Source organism: Danio rerio, chromosome 18 (genome assembly GCF_052040795.2).
Source record: "Danio rerio strain M-AB ecotype USA chromosome 18, GRCz13ab, whole genome shotgun sequence".
Lineage (NCBI taxonomy): Eukaryota > Metazoa > Chordata > Actinopteri > Cypriniformes > Danionidae > Danio > Danio rerio.
In genome coordinates, this window is record NC_141038.1 from 35,134,789 (window position 1) to 35,155,804 (window position 21,016).

At 37.5% G+C, this 21,016-nt stretch overlaps 1 protein-coding gene and 1 long non-coding RNA gene across 2 annotated transcripts in view; one reads left to right on the plus strand and one right to left on the minus strand.

Annotated features, from left to right (window-relative positions):
* The window catches only part of LOC100332501 (sterile alpha motif domain-containing protein 3), a 191,781-nt gene that overhangs the window by 128,470 nt on the left and 42,295 nt on the right, over nucleotides 1-21,016 (plus strand). The gene's annotated exons all lie outside the window — the stretch shown is intronic.
* On the minus strand, nucleotides 1,808-19,067 carry LOC137488303 (uncharacterized). The gene is made up of 5 exons (XR_015515096.1): nucleotides 19,012-19,067; nucleotides 13,827-13,932; nucleotides 4,448-4,518; nucleotides 2,968-3,148; nucleotides 1,808-2,802 (listed from the first exon to the last, which is right to left on the minus strand). It is a non-coding gene; the product is annotated as an uncharacterized LOC137488303 (long non-coding RNA).

Sequence of the window (21,016 nt, forward strand, 5' to 3'; positions counted from 1 at the left end):
TTCTAAATGCTATTGTGTGCATTAATTGCAGCCGATTTTAAAGCTCCTTCAGTCACTAAAGGACACTGATAATATAAAATTTGTCCAAAGTATAAGTGTGCAGGTACAACTTAATTTTCTATCCTTAATCTTTTGGTGTTTCAACTATTAAACTCATTACTGCTTCCACTTACCAGCTCATCACACACCCCACCTCATCACTATGTTGAGGCTAAATGGCTGATTTTCAGGAAGTAATGATTTAAGTGTATAACACAAATATAGTAAAAAAAAATAACTATAAAGCAAATGTTGCTTAACACAATGTTTATTTTTATTATATTTGTATTATAAAATAGAATCATTACTGGGCACGTACCTGCAGCCTGACCCAGAGGAAATCTCAGTGACCCAAGCAGACAAAACAGATGGAAGAGTGCTAAAAAATATTTAATTAGTCAAAAAACTATGTTTAATCAAATAGTTTGGTCTGTTCATTTCTTCATTTCCTAAAATAAAATGAATGATTTTTTTACACTGCTTTATACACGCACGTTTCAACGTGTAACATATTTTTCATATACATTTCTCACCTTAAGTTGATGCTCATGTGACTTTATCTTTGAAGATGGACCTTATACAGCTACTTTAGAATTTAAATATGTAGATAAAAGATTTTGTGATCCAAGAGTAATATTCAAATATGGAAAAGTGCAGAAAATTCTTACACTGCTTGTTAGTTGAGGCAGAAGGAACTTCGTCTGCATGCAAAATAAAAAGAACCTATCTGACAACAATCACTTACAACAGTGACAGAGTGTGTGGTTTAAGTCAAAAACTCAACCACTGAAAAGCCTTTATTATAGGACACAGCAGTTAGACAGGTCTCTTTCTATTAGCTGCATGTCAGAAAGAATATTCTAGTGTTAAATAAAGAGCTCCAGCAATTAAATATTACCTTTTATGATAATGTTTCTGTGTTTAATGACTTTGGACAGAGTTCTAGCTCCAGAAAGATTACAATTTCTATAAGCCTTATTAGTCAATACACATATTGTGGCCTTAAGAAATTAATGGCAAGAAAAATAAATGCATGAATGGTTACACAACATACTCAAAAAGGATGTTAAAGAGTAGTTTAATTTATCATTACAATAAAATGGAGGGTGGCATGTGTAATTTAATGAACTAATAAATTTTCTTATTATTTATTTTTTATTTTCTTATCTTTTTCTTATTCTATATTTTTTTTCCGTTCGTTGAAGCAGATGTGCAATCTCTGTGTTTAAAACCTCCAGCTTCGCCTCTGTAAAGTGCGTTGCCCTTTTTTTCTCAACGTGACTTTCTATGGTGACTCGTGAATTCGGCGATCTACTGAAAATGCCTTCAGGTGTGTGGCGTGCACGCGCATTAACCCGCGGTTATCTTGAGGAGGTTCCCAGATAGCAAAATACACTCGGGCCAGTTCCGGCTAGATTGTCGCCTGCCGAAGACTTACCCATCGGCCCAACTCCGGCTGCCGGACTCGAGCGGGCCAGATGCGGCGGCCGTAAGCGAGCCGACGCTGCGCATCCGCGCCGGAATCGGCGCGAGGGTAATGTGCGCTGCGGCCCGGAGCTGGCGCGACTCCGTATTTATACACCTTATAAAACCTTTTGGTATTACATTGGTACTTAATATATGGTATTACAACCATTTGAATTTATACAACAGCAAACACAGGCTATAATGTAAACACAAAGTGTAAGCACTGTGTTTAACCTTTGAATAAAGTGCAAACTGCATACACATTCTGTAACGAAAATAATCAGACAAATGACAAAATAAATAAATGTTAAACGTTTATTAATTGCAAGAAAAAATAGTACTAAAATTTTATAAATAATTTTGTAGTGCACAAGAATATCAATATAAAAACAACAATAAAACAACACATTAAAGACACACAGAAAGATTTAAACAAAAAATCTAAAAATTACACACAAACACAGATGTTTTTAAAACAACCCTGTTTTCCCAATAGACTTAAATTAAAAATGTGTACAAACAGCTAAATTTTATATAAACCTAAATATAGAAACCAATTTAAGATATAGCAAGAAACATCTTAAAAATACCAATGACAGTCCGTAAAATATCCAAGTCAAACTTGTAAAAAGTACTGCAGAATTCTGAAGAAACATCTTGAAACATTTTTTAATAAAACATTAAAATAATAATAAACAAACAAACATATATATATACATATACATATATATATATATAAATAATTGCAGAAGTATAAAGTCAAACTTATTTTTAAATAAACTTGAACAAAATCAATTGCACAAACAGCAAGACATGAGTGAGATGATTATACATTTCATATATATACACGTCTTGTGCAATTTTATATTTATAATTTTATTTGTATTACGTTTATTAAAAATGTATCAAGATGTTTCTTCAGAATTTGGCGCACACACATACATACATACCTACATACCATACATATATACACACACACATACACACATATATATACATATACATATACATATATATATATATATATATATATATATATATATATATATATATATATATATATATATATATATAAATGCAAATGAAAGAAACAAATTGTTCAAGTATCAGGGAACATCCTAATACACTTAAAATGTTGTTTAAAAAATAAAACAAAATAGTGATGTAGACATTTGACACATTAGCTTTCTCTTCTTTCTTCCTCCATCCCTGTCAGGGGCAAGTTGTAGCTACCTTGTAATGCATTTTTCCACTTCTTTATCAGTGGCGTGGTATGGACATTTGTCCTCACTCCATCTGTGATTAAAAGATAAACAGATAATTAGTAGTGAACAAGTACTAATGTAAAAAAAAAATAAAAAATTAGGAAAAAAGTAGGCTACCTACGAAGCAAAAAAAAAACAATAAAAAAAAAACAAATAAACTTAAAACACTTTGAAATTAGCAAGAGCTTGAACTTACCAGTTTATTTGTTCAGGCTGCTCCTTTAGTTGATTTTCAAGCTTTTCCAAATCAAATTGGCCAAAGGAAGGTCAAATGTGTTTACATCTGGAATTTCATCACGTCTGTTTTGGTTTTGTGAGAATCAGGCCCAGCTGCTGCTTTATGACGTTGCATGATTTTAAAACTTCAGTCAGTCGTGCTAAAAAAGAAAAATAACAGATTAGTATAAATCAACCTGTAGCTTATTCTCATACAACTTCTGTAAATACAACAGTGGGTTAGACACTGCTGATATTCTCTAGTTGATCTTTACTTTCTAGCTGCATTAAACCTTAACAAATTTAGTGATGTCTTCAATTCTTACAAAGACATCACGAGATGCAATAAGTTCTGTCTTGATCTCAAACTGCACTAGAAGAAAGACTGTAAATGTTCATAGGTGTACTGCAGGAGTGTCCAAACTTTTTGGGCCGAGGGCCAGATGCAAAAAAACAAACGTTGTCGCGGGCCAAATTTTACATACATCACACAGACACACACACACACACACACACACATATATACATATACATATATATATATATATATATATATATATATATATATTTACACACACACACACACACACACACACACACACACACATATATATATATATATATATATATATATATATATATAAATGCAGTTGAAGTCAGGATTGTTAGCCCCCCTAAATTATTAGCCACCGTTTATTTTTTCCCCAATTTCTGTTTAACGGAGAGTTAAACATTTTTTTCCACACATTTCTAAACATATTAGTTTTAGTAACTCATTTCTAATAACTGATTTATTTTATCTTTGCCATGATGACAGTAAATAATATTTGACTAGATATTTTTAAGACACTTCTATACAGCTTAAAGTGACATTTAAAGGCTTAACTAGGTTAATCAAGTTAACTAGTCAAGGTAATTAGGCAAGTTATTTTATAACAATGGTTTGTTCTGAAGACTTAAGGGGCTAATAATTTTGACCTTAAAATGGTTCATAAAAAAATTTAAACCGCTTTTTATTCTAGCCGAAATAAAACATAAGTCTTTCTCCAACATCATTTGGGAAATATTTAAAAAAGAAGAAATAAATCAATGAGGGGCTAATAATTCAGACTTCAACTGTGTGTAGACAGACAGACAGACAGACAGACAGATAGATAGATAGATAGATAGATAGATAGATAGATCATAACAAGAACTGCTGCTTAATTGAATGCATGTAATAGCGACACCCGGTGGTTATTTATTGAATTACGTTCATTTTTGTATAGCGGGCCAGATTCTATTGATATTTATAAAAAGCCTCGCGGGCTGCAGATGGCCCGCGGGCCGTAGTTTGGACACGCCTGGTGTACTGGAATGTACAGTATCTGTGCATCTTCATGGTGGTCTTAAGATTTCTGCCATAGTCATTGATGGTGATGGTACTTGTGGTGCTGCATTGATTTCTGAAATCTTCATACCTGCCTTTTATCCAGCCTCTTTGTTCCAAGTAATTTTTCTTCATCACGGTATAGATGCGTCTATACTGTCCCTTGATCAGATACATTTACAAAACAAAACATCACTTTAGTATAGTGCCAGTGTTACCGGCTCCAGACCTAGGGGAATCTGGACCGGCACAAGCCAAATCACGCACAAAACTGTGAATGATAAGGAGACAGACACGTTATAGCATTGCTCGAGTGCAGTTTAATATGTCAAAGATAATTACTTCTTTTAAAGCTAACACATTGTACACAGTGTTCCAGAATAAAACCAAACGTATATCCATAAGATAAAATTCAAATGTGTCATGGATATCAATACATCATATTACTCAATGCAATATCAATACACAATATCAATACACACTCAATGCAATGTACCTAGATTTTCTCTGTGAACAAAAGGCATTAATACATTGAACAAAAATACTTTAAACACTTGAATACACTCCTCAGAATACAGTCTTGGTCTTACTTTGAGATACTCAAGTAATATTACAAGAATTATTAAAATAATACATTTCTTACTCTATCTATAACTACTGGTATAAATGCAAAAATGATGCTAATCATTATAATTAATTCAATGTAACATTTTCCTTCACAACATTTCCAATTTACATTACATCAGCATTTATATTAACACTTGTTAATATATTTATGAGAAATACCGACAATTTAGGATTAAATAAATGTCACTTTTACTCATGTAATAACCCTAAGTTATTGAGAAAGCCAATTATGATGTTATAAAACCAAAAATCCAGCATTAAAACATTAAACTTGTACTATCACTTATTACTATTGTGTTACTATACACTACTATACAGCGTTATGCTTTCACAAACATTTTAGAAGAGAATCAATATAAAAATATGCCCCATATTAACCTAATCTGGCTGACATTCATAACAAATGTAACAATTACAGCAATTACTTAACATTAAAGTGCTTAGAAAAGGATCTAATGCATATTTCTGAATGCATACATCACTACATGCTCCGTTCACATCATTTGAGTTAACCATTAACTCATCATTAGCTTCGGCTGCTTTTGCTAACCACGAGTGGCTACAATGTTTACGATCTAATTAAACCAAAAACGAATCAATTCCTAGAACTAACACCTTCTAACATAGTTTCTTAACATTTCTTAAGAGTAAAGATGATAAATGTTTCACACAAACCACTTCAAATGAGTGTTTGTCCATACCTGTGAATGATAAGGAGACAGACACGTTATAGCATTGCTCGAGTGCAGTTTAATATGACCTCGAGCTGCCGGTCTCCTAGGTAACCCACTAACGCGCCACACTGCCCTCTACAGGTGTGGTGGTGAACTACATGAATCATTTCATTTACTCATAAGAACTAGAACAGGAATAAAACAAAAAAAATAGGTAAAGGGTGAGAGGGGGGGTTAACTTTTTCTTTTAATCACATTATATAAAATAATATCCCTCTATCCGTCACACTCTCCCCGGCTTTAATGGGATGTCTCCTGGCATCCAAAACCACATTAACTATAATATTGTCAAGTAAATTAAATGAGAATCAGTCTGTAGTCTGAACTGTTTATCAAGTCAGTAAACACTCTTAACTCGTGTCAATCTGCATAAAGTTATAATCAGCATATAAAGTCAGTCTACAATGTCAATATCTGACTTAGTCTCATCCACAGGAATCTTTCAATAAACCCATGCCACTGGGTGGGGGTAATAGCTCACTTCAGGCGATACTGGTAGGATAGGCATTGGGTAAAAGCCGCAGCACATAGCATTTGCTCCTAATCTCCAAGGCTGGTAAGAAGGTGCTCCTGGCTGGTCATACATCAAGAGATTTCGGGGCTTGACTTGCCGTGTGGATCTCCTTAATTGTTGTTCCATTTCCCTCACTGGTGCTAGAACAGTTGTGGGATCTGTTGCCAGTGGGTCAAAGATTCCATCCTCCACCACATTATCACTATGCACCTCTTGACTCTCCACCAATGGTGGTGGTGTAGCATCGGTTGTTGTGGGTCTTATCTCTGATGTTATGAGTGAATCCCTCAGATCAATTTGTGTGGCATCGTTACACTCTGAAGTTTGACTTAATGGCTGATATTCGGGAGCTATTGCCCTTAATCCACAATGAGGTTTTGGGTCTGGTAGATGGTGTCTGACAGTTTTTCTTTCGTACACAGGCAAGGGTCTAAGGTGGTAGGAATGGTTTTCCTCATCATCGGAAATACTGATATCTGATTCAGCTGTTTCTCTACGTCGAAGGTGACATTTTTGTCTGGGTGGCTTCTTCCCAACACCCTTATCTTCTTCCTCAGAACTGACGAGTAAGTCACTAACTGGGAGAAGCAGGTTGCGGTGCAACACTCGAAAAGTTCTGTCACCTGTTTCAGCCTGAATCCGATACACAGGACTATCCTTTATCCTCTCGATGACTCTGTGGACCTTTTGTTCCCAGTACTGCCTGAGTTTGCCAGGACCCCCTCTCTCAGACAGGTTCCTGACCAACACACGATCTCCAGGTTGTAGTACAGCTCCTCGGACATGTTGATCATAATACCTTTTCCCTTTTTCAGAAGATCTCTTACTGTTCTCTGCGGCTATTCGATATGCTTCCTGCATTCGTAAAGCCCAGGTCTGTGCATACTGTTGCTTTGTCCGCACATGCTGGTCTGAGTTAAGGTTGAAGATTAGATCAATGGGCAATCGAGGATGTCTCCCAAAGAGGAGGAAAAATGGCAAGTACCCTGTTGCCTCGTGTCTTGTGCAGTTGTAGGCATGCACAAGATTCGGAAGATGGTCTTTCCACTCTGCCTTTTTCTCCTCTTGAAGCGTTCTTAACATCTGGAGCAGTGTCCTGTTCAGGCGTTCAGCAGGGTTCCCCTGTGGGTGGTAGGGAGTGGTACGGGAGTGAGAGATGCCTGCCAATTGCTGTAATCTTTGGAACAAGGTATTCTCAAACTCCCGACCCTGATCATGATGGAGTTTTTCTGGATATCCAAATCGAGGAATGAAATCAGAGAAAATCCGTTCAGCGGCTGTCTTCCCAGACTTATTTCGAGTGGGGTAAGCTTGTGCGAACCGAGTAAAGTGGTCTACGAGCACAAGTATGTACTCATAGCCACCCTTACTAGGCTCGAGGTGTAAGTAATCGACAGAGAGCAACTCAAAAGGTGCGGTAGTGACAATGGAACCCATTGGTGCTTTTTCAGGGACCGTAGGTCGTTTTTGCTTAATGCAAGGACACTGGCGTATAACATAGTCCTCAATTTCCCGCTGCATATAAGGCCAAAAAAATCTTTGTCTGGCGAGATGAATAACTTTATCAGCACCAACATGTCCCATGTCATCATGTAGATGTTTCAGCACCATCGATGTAAGTGATGTTGGAAGGACCAGTTGTTGATTGGGCCCAGACTCTCTGTACAAGATCCCCTCTCTCAGCTTTAGTCGGTTCCATTCCCTTATTAGCCGCTGTGCTCCAACAGACACCAAACTTTGACCCTTGTCCTTGGGAGTCCATCCATTTTTTTTCAATTTTACAACTTCACAAATGGTGTCATCTCTATTCTGAGCATCTCTGATATCCTCAGGGGTAAATACAGGTATACATGCAGCAGAGAGATCCTCCTCTACCCGTATCTGAAGAGCCACAGCCTGTGGTACCTGCTCTTCCCTCTCAGCCTTATTTCCCTGCCAGATGGTAGATATCACCTCAGGCTGTACTATTTCAGTGTACTCTCTCAGGTGGTCGGTGAGTCTTACTGGAAATCGGGACAGAGTGTCTGCATCAATGTTAGTCTTGCCTGGCCTGTATTTAATGGTGAAATGGAAATCTGCTAATTCACCAACCCAGCGATGTCCTACAGCACTAAGCTTGGCGGTGGAAAGGACATAAGTCAGGGGGTTATTATCTGTATATACAGTGAAAGTGGGGGCGTAGTACAGATAATCCCGAAACTTATCACATACGGCCCACTTCAAGGCAAGGAACTCCAGCTTACTAGAATGGAGGTGGTAATTCTTTTCAGCAGGCGTGAGTGTCCTTGATCCGTATGCGATAACACGTAGTTTACCACTCTGTTCCTGGTATAACACAGCCCCCAACCCTTCATTTGATGCATCTGTGTGTAGAACAAAGGGTAAGTCAAAGTTGGGGTAGGCCAAGATGGGAGGACTAACCAACATGTCTACCAGTCGAGACACCACAGCACTATGCTCAGAGGACCAACAGATAGGTGTCTTAGATGGTAAGTGGTCACCACCCTTTCCCCTTTTGGTAGATTTTACAAGACCAGGACGTTGGCGAGACCCTTCAGGATGTTCTTGGAGCTTAAACAAAGGCCGTGCTATACGGGAGAAATCTTGGATAAAGGAGCGATAATAACCCAAGAACCCTAGCAAAGCTCGAACCTCACCGACTGTTTTTGGCTTCTTCTCCTTTAGTTTCAACACTGCCTCCAGATCCTTAGGATCCACCTGAACACCTTCACTAGTCACCAACCTTCCCAAATACCGCACTTGACGTTTGAAAAGTTCGCATTTAGTCGGCCTCAGTTTCACTCCACACTCCTGAAGACGACACAGCACTTTTCTCAGGTCCTCAACATGGTCTTGGAAGGTTTTGGAGAAACAGAGCATGTCATCCAGATAAGGGAAACAACATTCATCCCTGAGATTAACTAGTACGCCTTCCATGCAGCGCTGGAATGCTGCAGGTGCATTGGTAAGGCCAAAGGGGAGACGTACCCATTCATAGAACCCCCAAGGTGTGCTAAAAGCAGTCATGTGACGGCAACTTTCCTCAACAAAACCTTGATGGTATGCACTACCTTGGTCTAGTATCGAGAACCAGGAGTTGCCTCCTAAATTATCCAACAGGTCTTGAATGCGTGGCAGTGGGTGACGGTCAGGAATAGTTTTATTGTTCAGTCCCCGGAAATCAACACAGAGACGTAAACTCTGGTCCTTTTTTCTTACGCACACGACTGGAGATGAGTAAGCTGATGTTGACTTTCGAATCCAGCCACGGTTAAGTAAATTCTGTACATAATCTTTGACTTCACGATATAAGGGTTTTGGTATGGCATTATATGACTTTTGTATTGGAGTGTCATCCCTAAGATTGATTCTCAGTTGCAACTCTGGGATGCACCCAATATCTGCCTCATCTTTGGCAAAGGCCATAGACTCATATAACATTTGCCTGACAATTCTTTGCTCCTCCTCTGCTAGGTGGGATACATCAACTGGAGGGTGCCATTTGTCTCTGACCTTTGATACTGCCTCTCTATCAAGCTCTTTGTTGTGATAGCTCTGAGAGTTAGTGCATAACTGGGCTCCACAAGTCTGAATGGACTCAATATTCTTGTGCTTGGAGTTCAGTACAGGCTTCAAATCAGCAATCTCTTCAAGCGTACCCAGGACTGTTCTTTGAGTCAGGTAAATAGTGTGTTGGGTTGAGTTCTGAATGGGGATTTTAACACATTTTGATGACCCCAAGGGAACGTCTACCAGTGATGGAAACAGATCTAAACCCACCGGGCAAGTACTCTCAGTAAGAGGTTGAAACAGCATGGTACAGTTCCCGGGTGCCCCCTTAACTCGACACCGAACTTCATAGATTTTGCCAGCAGGGATGTTTACACCTTTTTTACTGCTGCGTACAACACAAGGAGTTGGTTCAACAGAAGTTGGTATCTGAAGGAGAGAGACTAGTGTTCCGATGGAGCTCTTTGGTATACTTAAAGAATCTGTCAGGATAGCGGTCACATCCACAGTGTTGCCATGCTCTTTAATAATTTCAGCGATTACGTTGCTACCTAACAAGGGACAGTGGCAGTTCTGACTGATTAAAAGGGGTACACTTATTGTTATAGACCCATGGTGTCTGCTTGAAATCTGTAGGTCAACTTCTGCCCATCCCTCAAGGGGTATTTCAGTGCCATTAGCTGCTGAAATTTCAAGTGACTGACTGTTAAGAAGTGAATGAAGTGGCTGGATTTTGACATGGGGTGATGCTTTATCTACCCAAGTTTTGCTAACCATTGTCACCTGTGCTCCAGAATCTAATAACATTTCTATTGGCACACCATTGATATTGCAGGAAACAGTGCAACGATTTCCAATGAGCTGGGCCACCCGTTTCTTTGGGTCTGAATGGCAAGGTGTGGCTGACATGGTAGCTGTGTCTGTGGGCTTAGAACTGTTCACGGTCGCTGGCTGCCCTTCTCCAGCGACCTCTTCCCGTTTACCGACATCCGTCTCTGCAAACATCTAATTGCTCTGTGCCCTGCCTGACCACACACAAAGCAATGGGGACAGTTAATTATCTCTTTCATTATGCAGTCAGGGCATCTACCCTTTTTCTCACTTGTTTGGGATGGCGGGTGCTTAACAGGTGTACTAGAACTTCCAGTCGGTGGACAGTCAACAGGCTGATTCACCAGTTTCATATGTTGAGTCAGTGAGGACACTTGAGCCGTCAGCTCTCTGATGGCTTCACGGTTAGCCTGCAACTCAGCATCAATTTGGTTTTGTTTTGTCACGTCAGTCGGTACAGTTATGTCAGAATGAGCTACACTCACAGTCACTGACCTAGACTTGGCCACAGCACCAAGGCGCTTTAACCTAGCTTCTTCCTCCATGGTTGACTTAGTCAGCTGTTCCAACAGTGAGTCATCACTAACTTGTGTGTCAGCAAGGAAAGGTTTAATGTCCTGCCTAACATAACTGTTCTTGTCATTTAAACCTTGATACAAGGAGTGCAGAAAAGTACCTTGAACCAGTCGCTTATCATAGTTAAACTCTACACCAGGCTGCTGTGACTCAAACAGAACTCGTTGTTTTAGCCCTATAAGTCTATAGAGAAACTGGTGTGGACTCTCTTTGTCATGTTGTTTAGCATTACTGAGCTCATGAAAGAGCTCGGTTACACCTTTATCTCTCACATGTGCACGGAGAAGTCTCTTTAACCCATTTACTGTTAAACCGTCATGATTAGTGAGCATTTCTCTGAAGGTACCAGATTTAGTTATCTTGAGCACTGCTCTAATAATTTCAACCTCACTAAACCCCCCTTGTAGAGCAGTGTCAATCTGCTTACAGAGACCACTAAAAGAAATGTCAGACCCAGTATCAGATATTTGACCCCCATGAAATTTGCATTCCCGACGAGGAAGCAAAGCTGTGACATCCGACAGTCTCACAACCTGATCAGTGACAGATGAAGATAGACTTGCTCTACCCTGTTGGGTGTCACGGGTACCAGTGTCACCTAAGTGGCCTGGTGTGTAAATAGTTCTGTCTATAGGTGATGTCAGGGCAGGCGAATCATGACTGAGGGACGGTGGTGCATGAAAGTCTGTATGTGATGGTTGTGCATGTTTGTGTTTGTCCATTGCATATGTGTGTATGTCCTCTGCTGAAGCAGAAACTTGTCTGTGTGTATGGGTAAGTGCATTGTCTATGGGAACGGCAGGAACATTGGCCTCACCAGATCCAGAATCGATTGATGTCAGTTCCTGTAACAGTTCCTGAAGTGAGAGAAGTTGAGCCATACCTTCATCTTCCATTGTTTTCAACCTTTCACTTCTGGTGTAGTCGATGATAAAATCATAAAGCTCAGGTTCACTGAGGCCTTCTGTACTCTCACTGCCATCTTCAATAGCCCTGGCAACCAACTGCAGTTGACTGGTACTCAGAACAGGAAGCTTTTTGTGAATCTGGAAAATCAACATCCGTCGTGGGGTTACGGTAGCCATCGCGATTTTTCACCAGTGACGCTCACACTCTGGATGACGCTGGGCACAGCAGCCTTCCTTGAAGCTCGATCGCCAACCTCTACCCGTATCGTGACAGCTCTCCCCACTCGACGATGCAGAATCCCGGACGAGCCCCCAATTGTTACCGGCTCCAGACCTAGGGGAATCTGGACCGGCACAAGCCAAATCACGCACAAAACTGTGAATGATAAGGAGACAGACACGTTATAGCATTGCTCGAGTGCAGTTTAATATGTCAAAGATAATTACTTCTTTTAAAGCTAACACATTGTACACAGTGTTCCAGAATAAAACCAAACGTATATCCATAAGATAAAATTCAAATGTGTCATGGATATCAATACATCATATTACTCAATGCAATATCAATACACAATATCAATACACACTCAATGCAATGTAACTAGATTTTCTCTGTGAACAAAAGGCATTAATACATTGAACAAAAATACTTTAAACACTTGAATACACTCCTCAGAATACAGTCTTGGTCTTACTTTGAGATACTCAAGTAATATTACAAGAATTATTAAAATAATACATTTCTTACTCTATCTATAACTACTGGTATAAATGCAAAAATGATGCTAATCATTATAATTAATTCAATGTAACATTTTCCTTCACAACATTTCCAATTTACATTACATCAGCATTTATATTAACACTTGTTAATATATTTATGAGAAATACCGACAATTTAGGATTAAATAAATGTCACTTTTACTCATGTAATAACCCTAAGTTATTGAGAAAGCCAATTATGATGTTATAAAACCAAAAATCCAGCATTAAAACATTAAACTTGTACTATCACTTATTACTATTGTGTTACTATACACTACTATACAGCGTTATGCTTTCACAAACATTTTAGAAGAGAATCAATATAAAAATATGCCCCATATTAACCTAATCTGGCTGACATTCATAACAAATGTAACAATTACAGCAATTACTTAACATTAAAGTGCTTAGAAAAGGATCTAATGCATATTTCTGAATGCATACATCACTACATGCTCCGTTCACATCATTTGAGTTAACCATTAACTCATCATTAGCTTCGGCTGCTTTTGCTAACCACGAGTGGCTACAATGTTTACGATCTAATTAAACCAAAAACGAATCAATTCCTAGAACTAACACCTTCTAACATAGTTTCTTAACATTTCTTAAGAGTAAAGATGATAAATGTTTCACACAAACCACTTCAAATGAGTGTTTGTCCATACCTGTGAATGATAAGGAGACAGACACGTTATAGCATTGCTCGAGTGCAGTTTAATATGACCTCGAGCTGCCGGTCTCCTAGGTAACCCACTAACGCGCCACACTGCCCTCTACAGGTGTGGTGGTGAACTACATGAATCATTTCATTTACTCATAAGAACTAGAACAGGAATAAAACAAAAAAAATAGGTAAAGGGTGAGAGGGGGGGTTAACTTTTTCTTTTAATCACATTATATAAAATAATATCCCTCTATCCGTCACACCAGGGCAAAACTCACAGGTTGTAATAGATCAATGACAATGTTGACAGTATGTGTTTAAAATAATTGCAAACAAACCTGTTCTGTCTTGAGATGTATGACAGGCAATCATCGTCCTCATCTGTCTACCAGTCAGAAATCACAGTTGCATGTGGATGTTTTAGTCGAGCTTCCTCATATGCATCTATAATAAAACATCACATTGTTGTTAACCTCCCGTAAAGAAAAGTTCAAATCCTGAAATACTATCAAAGTTAATTAATGCCTATAATACCTATAGTGTAAATAATCAGTACACAGAAGGTTGCACAAGATTTATTCGGAGATTCATGCAGAGTGACAGCCTTATGAATCTGAGACATAGATTTGTAAGATGGTCAATAGGGTTGTGCCGATAGACGATACTTGCGTCTATCGACGATAGTCAGCCATATGGACGATAGCTAATAAAAATGACGATAATACGGCTTATTTTCTAGTTGTTGCTTTTTTTCAAAATTATTATTAGGCAGTTAATATTATCAAAGTACAATTCATTGGCCCTTGCATATTTCACACTGTCATCGTCGCGTAACCTTCACCCAACTGACACCAGAGGAATATATTTTAAAAATCATTCATAAATTTATCAGTGTTAGGCTAATATACAAAATTATGTAATAATATATAATTTTTGTTATTGTATAGTTATGCTATTTTTGTTGTAGGCTATAACAAAAATACTAAAACAAAACGAAAATAATGCACTTTTGCCGTTTTTTTTAACATGGTTAAAATAACTGTACAATGTCTCTTTATAACAAGCAGGCTTGACATAATTTGTGAAAGAAGGAAATTTAGTTTTAAAGTCGCTTAATATGTTTTTCAAAGAGGAGTGATTCTCTTTTAAAAATCGTCATATGCATGCAAGCCGCAAATGTATGATGCGTATTCAAAATAAATGCACAATAATCAGTCGGCTATGAAAATGAAAAGGTTTATTTCAAACTCTAACTTGTTTAACATATTTAACATAAAATAATGTTTATCTTGTTGCTAATAGCCAAACACGTTTCAATAAACAAAATGCAAAATTAAATAACCAAGAACTAAAATAATGCAATAGTTACATTGCTTGCAGATTTAAAACAATATGACTGTTTACGATGCAAGAGTAATGCTTCCGTCTACAGATTTTTTGCCAAAAAAACAAGTTGGTTAACTTTTTCTGGTTTGAGTAGGCTGCGAAGTGGAGTGATTATGTTACCGGCTGCGCTAAACACGCTCTCTGAAGGGGTGCTAGTTGCGGTAACACACAGGTATTTTTTTGCCAGGTTTGCCATTAAAGGAAAACGGCGTCTATTTTCTTTCCACCAGTCCAGTGGCTTGTCATCACCATCAATTACTTCCTCTTGTAAGTAAGACATGATTTCAGATTTTGCGCGCTGGTCTACAGGTGTGGATGTGGACACAGACGGCTTTGCTCTCCCAAGAAGACGACCCAGTGTTTTGATCCTCTTAGCCGGCTGATTCTCACTTGATGACGTACCTGCCGCATCTTCTTCCTCTTCCTCCTCCACTCTGATGGGTACAGGTGGCATATTCCAATATTCCACCATCTCAACCTCAAGCTGTGATTTGATCACATCAAGTTCTGCGGCATCGATGTGGTCGCCCTTATAGCGTGGGTCAAGGAGGGTAGATTTGCGCATTAGTTGGAGGGTACTGTCGTCATATTTCGAGTCGAGTTTCTCCAAAATCCGCCGTTTAATTCCTGCCGTCATCTCCACATCAGTCTCCTCCTCCTTCAGGATATCCTTTGTTAGCTGCAGCATGGGCAGCAGAGATGAGACTGTTACGTAATTTTCAGCTGATAAAATATCAGTAAATTCTGCGACAGGCTTCAACCCATCCCTGACAGCCTCTAGTACAGCAATGTCCTGCCAGGTCACGTTTGGGAGTGTTCCACGACGGCTCTTGTCATCAGCAAAAACCCTTTTGATGGCAGGAAGCTGTTCCAGAACTCTTACTACCATGGCATATGTTGATCCACAACGAGTTGTACAATCCTAAAATATATTAAATGACCATTATGCGTCGATTGTTAATGTGATCACTTATTACACTGTAAAAAGTTTTTCAAGCAGGCCCTCACCCAATTAATAATTTGTCTTCAATTAAATTTGTAATTATTTGTTTTATTTTTTAAGTAATATATTTTTAGTTTAAAAAGTTGCTCAATCTAAATATTTTTTATTAAGAACTCAATTAATAAATTTTTTGTTTTGACGAATATACAATTTTTAGGTTGGATATTTTGTACACGCATGCACATTATACACACTCATCACCACCAGCCAGTCAACGGTCCGCGGTCGAATCACAGACGACGCACTGGTCACTTGTGTGGATGTGTGGAAGTAAAGTTTAAGTTTTTAATAAATATCGATGTAATCAAAATTATTGATGTCTTTTTGTATGATTTGGTCAAATAATAATTATTTACAAATTTACAAATAATAATTATTTACAAAAAAAATCCAATTTTTAATTGAAAAAAATCTAATACATAGGCTATTTCTTAATTAGAATTTTTTGTTTTGATTACATCTAGGCTATTTCTTTTTGTTTTTATCAAAAACACAATTTAAACATTTTTACTTCATTCAACAAGAAAAATGTATAGGCCTACATTGTGCCAACTGCCAAGTTATATAAAATAGTTTTCTTAGATTTATAAAATATTGTTTAGGTCAAGTTACTTATTTTTCATTGACTAAAATGATAAAATATAGATGTGAACATTACCTTAATTTTTTTTAGTTAGCCTAGATCAACAGAAATCTTTTTACAGTGTATAGCCTAATTAAATAATATTATATTTGATTTACAAGTATTATTTCTAGTCTGACAAAAAAATATATTTTTTCTTATTTTTCACTAAGATGGTTGTGCCACAAGATAAATATTAAGCAAATAAAATATAATAATTTCTGTAGCGTTATCAGCATACGTTGAGGTAAATTTAGCTGTTCCTGCGCCTTGCGGAGCTCTTGTCGCCTCTTCCAGCTGTGAGAAAATGCCCCGTTAATATTGCGACAGATTCCAAGAGCGCGATCAGTTTTTGTTTTCTCCTTTTGTAGAGAATAATTCACTGCCACATTCAAGTTATGGCCAAAACAGTTCAGCCATGGCCATCCGAGCCTTCGTATGGCCGCAACAATATTGGCCCCGTTGTCAGTTGTAATGCATGAAATTTTACTCGGTTCTATGTCCCAATCTTGCATGGCATCTGACAGCGCCTCAGCCAGTACCTCTGCAGTGTGATTCTCCGGAATAAATGTTGTTTCCAGGCATTTTGCTTCTAGCTTCCAATCTTCCGAAATATAATGGACTGTCACAGACATATAGGGGGTCATGTTTATGCTTGACCACATGTCTGTGGTCAAAGCAACAAAGTTAGCAGCTTTCAGATCTTTAGCAATGATGTCCCTAGTTTCATTGTACAAGTTTGGGATAGCTGTTTCGGTGAAGTACTTGCGCCCAGGCAGCTCGTACTGTTTATCAAAGGTTTGAAGCAGGTCTTTAAAGCTTGCTTTCTCGACTGTATGATAGGAGACCATTTCCTTCGCAATGTACTTCGATACAGCTGCAGTGCACTGAGCCCACCTTTCACTGTTTCTTTTATACTTTGTGCTTTTTGAAAAAGCTCCGATGATTGATGGCTGACTTCGATCTTTGCTAATCGTGCCTTCTCTTGGCGCTAGTTTAGCAGCCTCAGCAGGGTGGCGGCCACGCAAATGTACGTACATGTTTGTGGTTTGTGATCCTTTTACCGGCACAACCTCCGAGCAAAGTCTGCAAACTGCCTGCGTGACATCGGCGGGTTCACCTTTTTCATCTGGTGTAAACCCGAAATATTGCCAAATAGGCGATGTGGCATTTTTCTTTCCCACCAACTCCATCTTCCTTGTCAGAATGATAGACGGTCCTCATTTCCCATGTGTCATTTCGCGTGATAATTAATAATTACGTTAATATTAAAATAAAAGTGTAAATTAAAAAGAAAAAGTAGACTAATAAGTAAATAAATGATCTTATAAATAAGCAAACAAATAAATAATTAAAAAATTGCCCCTCCCCCCGATACTATCGTGTATCGGCGATCTTACAGGCTGACGATAGGACGATATGACAATGGGCATTATCGCGCAACCCTAATGGTCAAGCACATGCATTATTCTGTACCCATGAAGATTAACCTACCATTGTGAAAAATGTTTGATGATGATAGCCAATAACAATAAACCATTTCAGCTGTTTGTGAAGCAATTAGTAATGTAATGTCTGAAAAGCTCAATCTATGTTGAAAATGTATCAGCAGTTTACAGCTTATAATGGACTTTTAGCACACAACTATAGCATGCCTATTCACGTTCAAAAGAGTGTGCCATTGACTTCTTTGGTCGTGATGTACTGCAAAATGATCTCACTAACCTTTGTTAAACAAGAACAATGAGACTTAACCAACAAATATTGTTACCCATTCATTTAAATCAGAATTTATCACTGTCAATAACATAAAAAACAAACAAAAAAAACATCAAAATCTGCTTTAAGACGTTCAGTTTTACATTAACTGACCATTACAGCTTGAACAAAAGATATAATTGATTCACATAGGCTAACTAACACATATGAATTAAAGTGCATAGTAATATATTTCTCTTGGATAATTTAAAGAGAATAGTAAACAGTCGAGTTTCGATCACTTTTCGTGACTAACTGCATAAACAAGATAAACAATAATATTTTATTAATCCAAAACGATTAGTTTTTATTTACACAATCACAGAATTAATACTGTTGGATAAGTAAACGCCTGTACAATGATTTTTTCAACATCCACGGTACTTTATAATGTTAAATCAGGAAAAAAAACACGTTTTGCCATGTTAGTTAATGGATTCGTCTACAGAAACTTTCTTTAACGCAAAGTTAGCATACACACAAATTCGTTTCATGTTTCTTTAAAATAATTAAAATAGTTTTCAGTTACTACACACGTTACAATCTAACATTGTGTTAAAGGAAAATGAACTTTCAGACGTGTTTGTAACTGTTAGCGTTAGCATACATTAGCTCCAGTCGTGTTTCTTAAAGCAAGTTACATTTCGTATCAAACTGTTTTAAATTACTAAACGCTGTTACAACCAAACACCGTGGAAATGTTTTAAGCTCTAAATTCGCTAATTATACAGTACACAAGCAGTAAAAAGCTTACCTTTCTGACCGGAATCCACGTGAAGTCTTTAAAAAAAACAAACTTTTTCTTCTTGTGATCTTCGTGCCATGGTGGTTGACAACCAGCTTTTTGGAGCATTACCGCCACCGTCTGGATTGGAGTGTGGATCATGAGTTTAGTCACGCATGTGTTTATTATGAAACCAACTTCTGCTTTAAAACAAAAACAGTCAGCACAGGAGCGTGCTATCTCAAAAATAAGCGAATTTTACATAGTTTTTCTCTAGATGACATGTATAATCTATTTATAAATAATATTGTTTTGTTTGCGTCTAAACATTGCGACCATCCACACTAAATATTCTTTTTTTTTTTTTTTTGCTATCGTACCATGAATATTTTCTCAAATTATCATTAAACGTGGAGCTAACAGATTACTAGATAAAATAAGAACTTAATCGGTTGCCATCAGCCTTAATCGGTTGCCATATGGTTGACCGGAATCAGGCCAGTGCTTTACAGCCGCATCACAACCGCATGTGCGCGAGCGAGCTGCGGGCCGCACTCGGCCCGGATAACACTCGCCGATGCCGAGTCGGAGCTGGAGGCGACGGAGGGCAGCCGAGCTCGGGCCGATTACTGCCTGCTATCTGGGTTGATTTAACTAACTCTTGTCACCTGTTTTGGAACCAACATACTCGCGGTAAGCAGGTTTTGGGTAAATCAACCGAGAGTTTAGGTTTTAGCAGATGGTAAGTTAACCCAGCTTTCTGGAATACCCCCTTGGTTTGTATGATTGTTTAAGAGCAAGGGCTTTATGATAATAATAATAACAATAATACTACTACTAATAATAATAACAATAATAATAATTATTATTATTATTATCACTTACTAGTGTTTTTATTGTTTAGTTTTTCTTTCTTTTTAATAGTTGTTAGCAGAACCAGAATAAGAACACATTAGGCCCTGCTATATAAACAAAGGTTACCATTTGTTTTTATTTTATTTCTTCATATTTTTATTATATATTGAAATTATTTATTTGATAATTAATACTATTTTATTGCAACGCCAAAGTAGGCCTGTCTTAATATTTTTTGTAATTTGCTGTTATTGTTATTGTAGGCTACATGGCAGGCTATGCAAAATATTTGAAAATAACATTTACTCATAACCTTACTAATTCGAGAGTCAAACTTAAAAAAGTTGTAATAGGTGCAGCCTGTACAATAAAGTGAGCCGCAATGCATATTTCTAGCTCATTTTTTCACTCAACAATTATTGCTGAAATAATTAAATAAATTTCAAATTAACTAATTAAACACATTATAGCTGATAAAAAATAGTGCCTAGTAGTTCCGATAAACAACAGATGAGCTCGCTGCATGTGCATTGCGCTAATAGTTTGACATTGCTCTTCTTGAGAAAGTGCTACAGCGGGCCCTGCTTATTTCACATATAAGGTTGGTGATAAGTAATTTTTTTATTTATTTTTTTGCACATTATTTTGACAATAAATAAGGCACCCAGTATTTCTGATGCACAGTCTCTTTTATGGCTACACTAATGAATTAGAGGACACAATCTCAAACAAAACTTGATGCTTGTTTACATTATCTAAAGTCATTTCTTCCGAGGTAGGATCTGTTGTTGTAAAGCTTATATATTTTCGTTTTAATATGCAAATAATTTTCTTTAATTTGTAATAGGCCTATATTGTCCATCATTGCATAAAATAACCAGCCTTTGTATTTAATATATTTGTAAATTGTCCATCCAGTTTGACGCAAGTTAAACAACATTTTGGCCTGTTTTGCTTATTAAATGAGTGATTTTCACGGCGAAACAAATTATCCATCCACACAGTTTTGTATAGGACCTATGTGAACAAAAATATACACTTAATCGTAGCCTATAGGAAAATATATCTGTTTAGAACCAATTTTGTTTGGTATAATTAAAAATATTAAAAACACAATTAAAATAAAAAGGAAGAATAACAATTGAAGTGCAATGCTTCAAAATAAGATTCACAATACGCT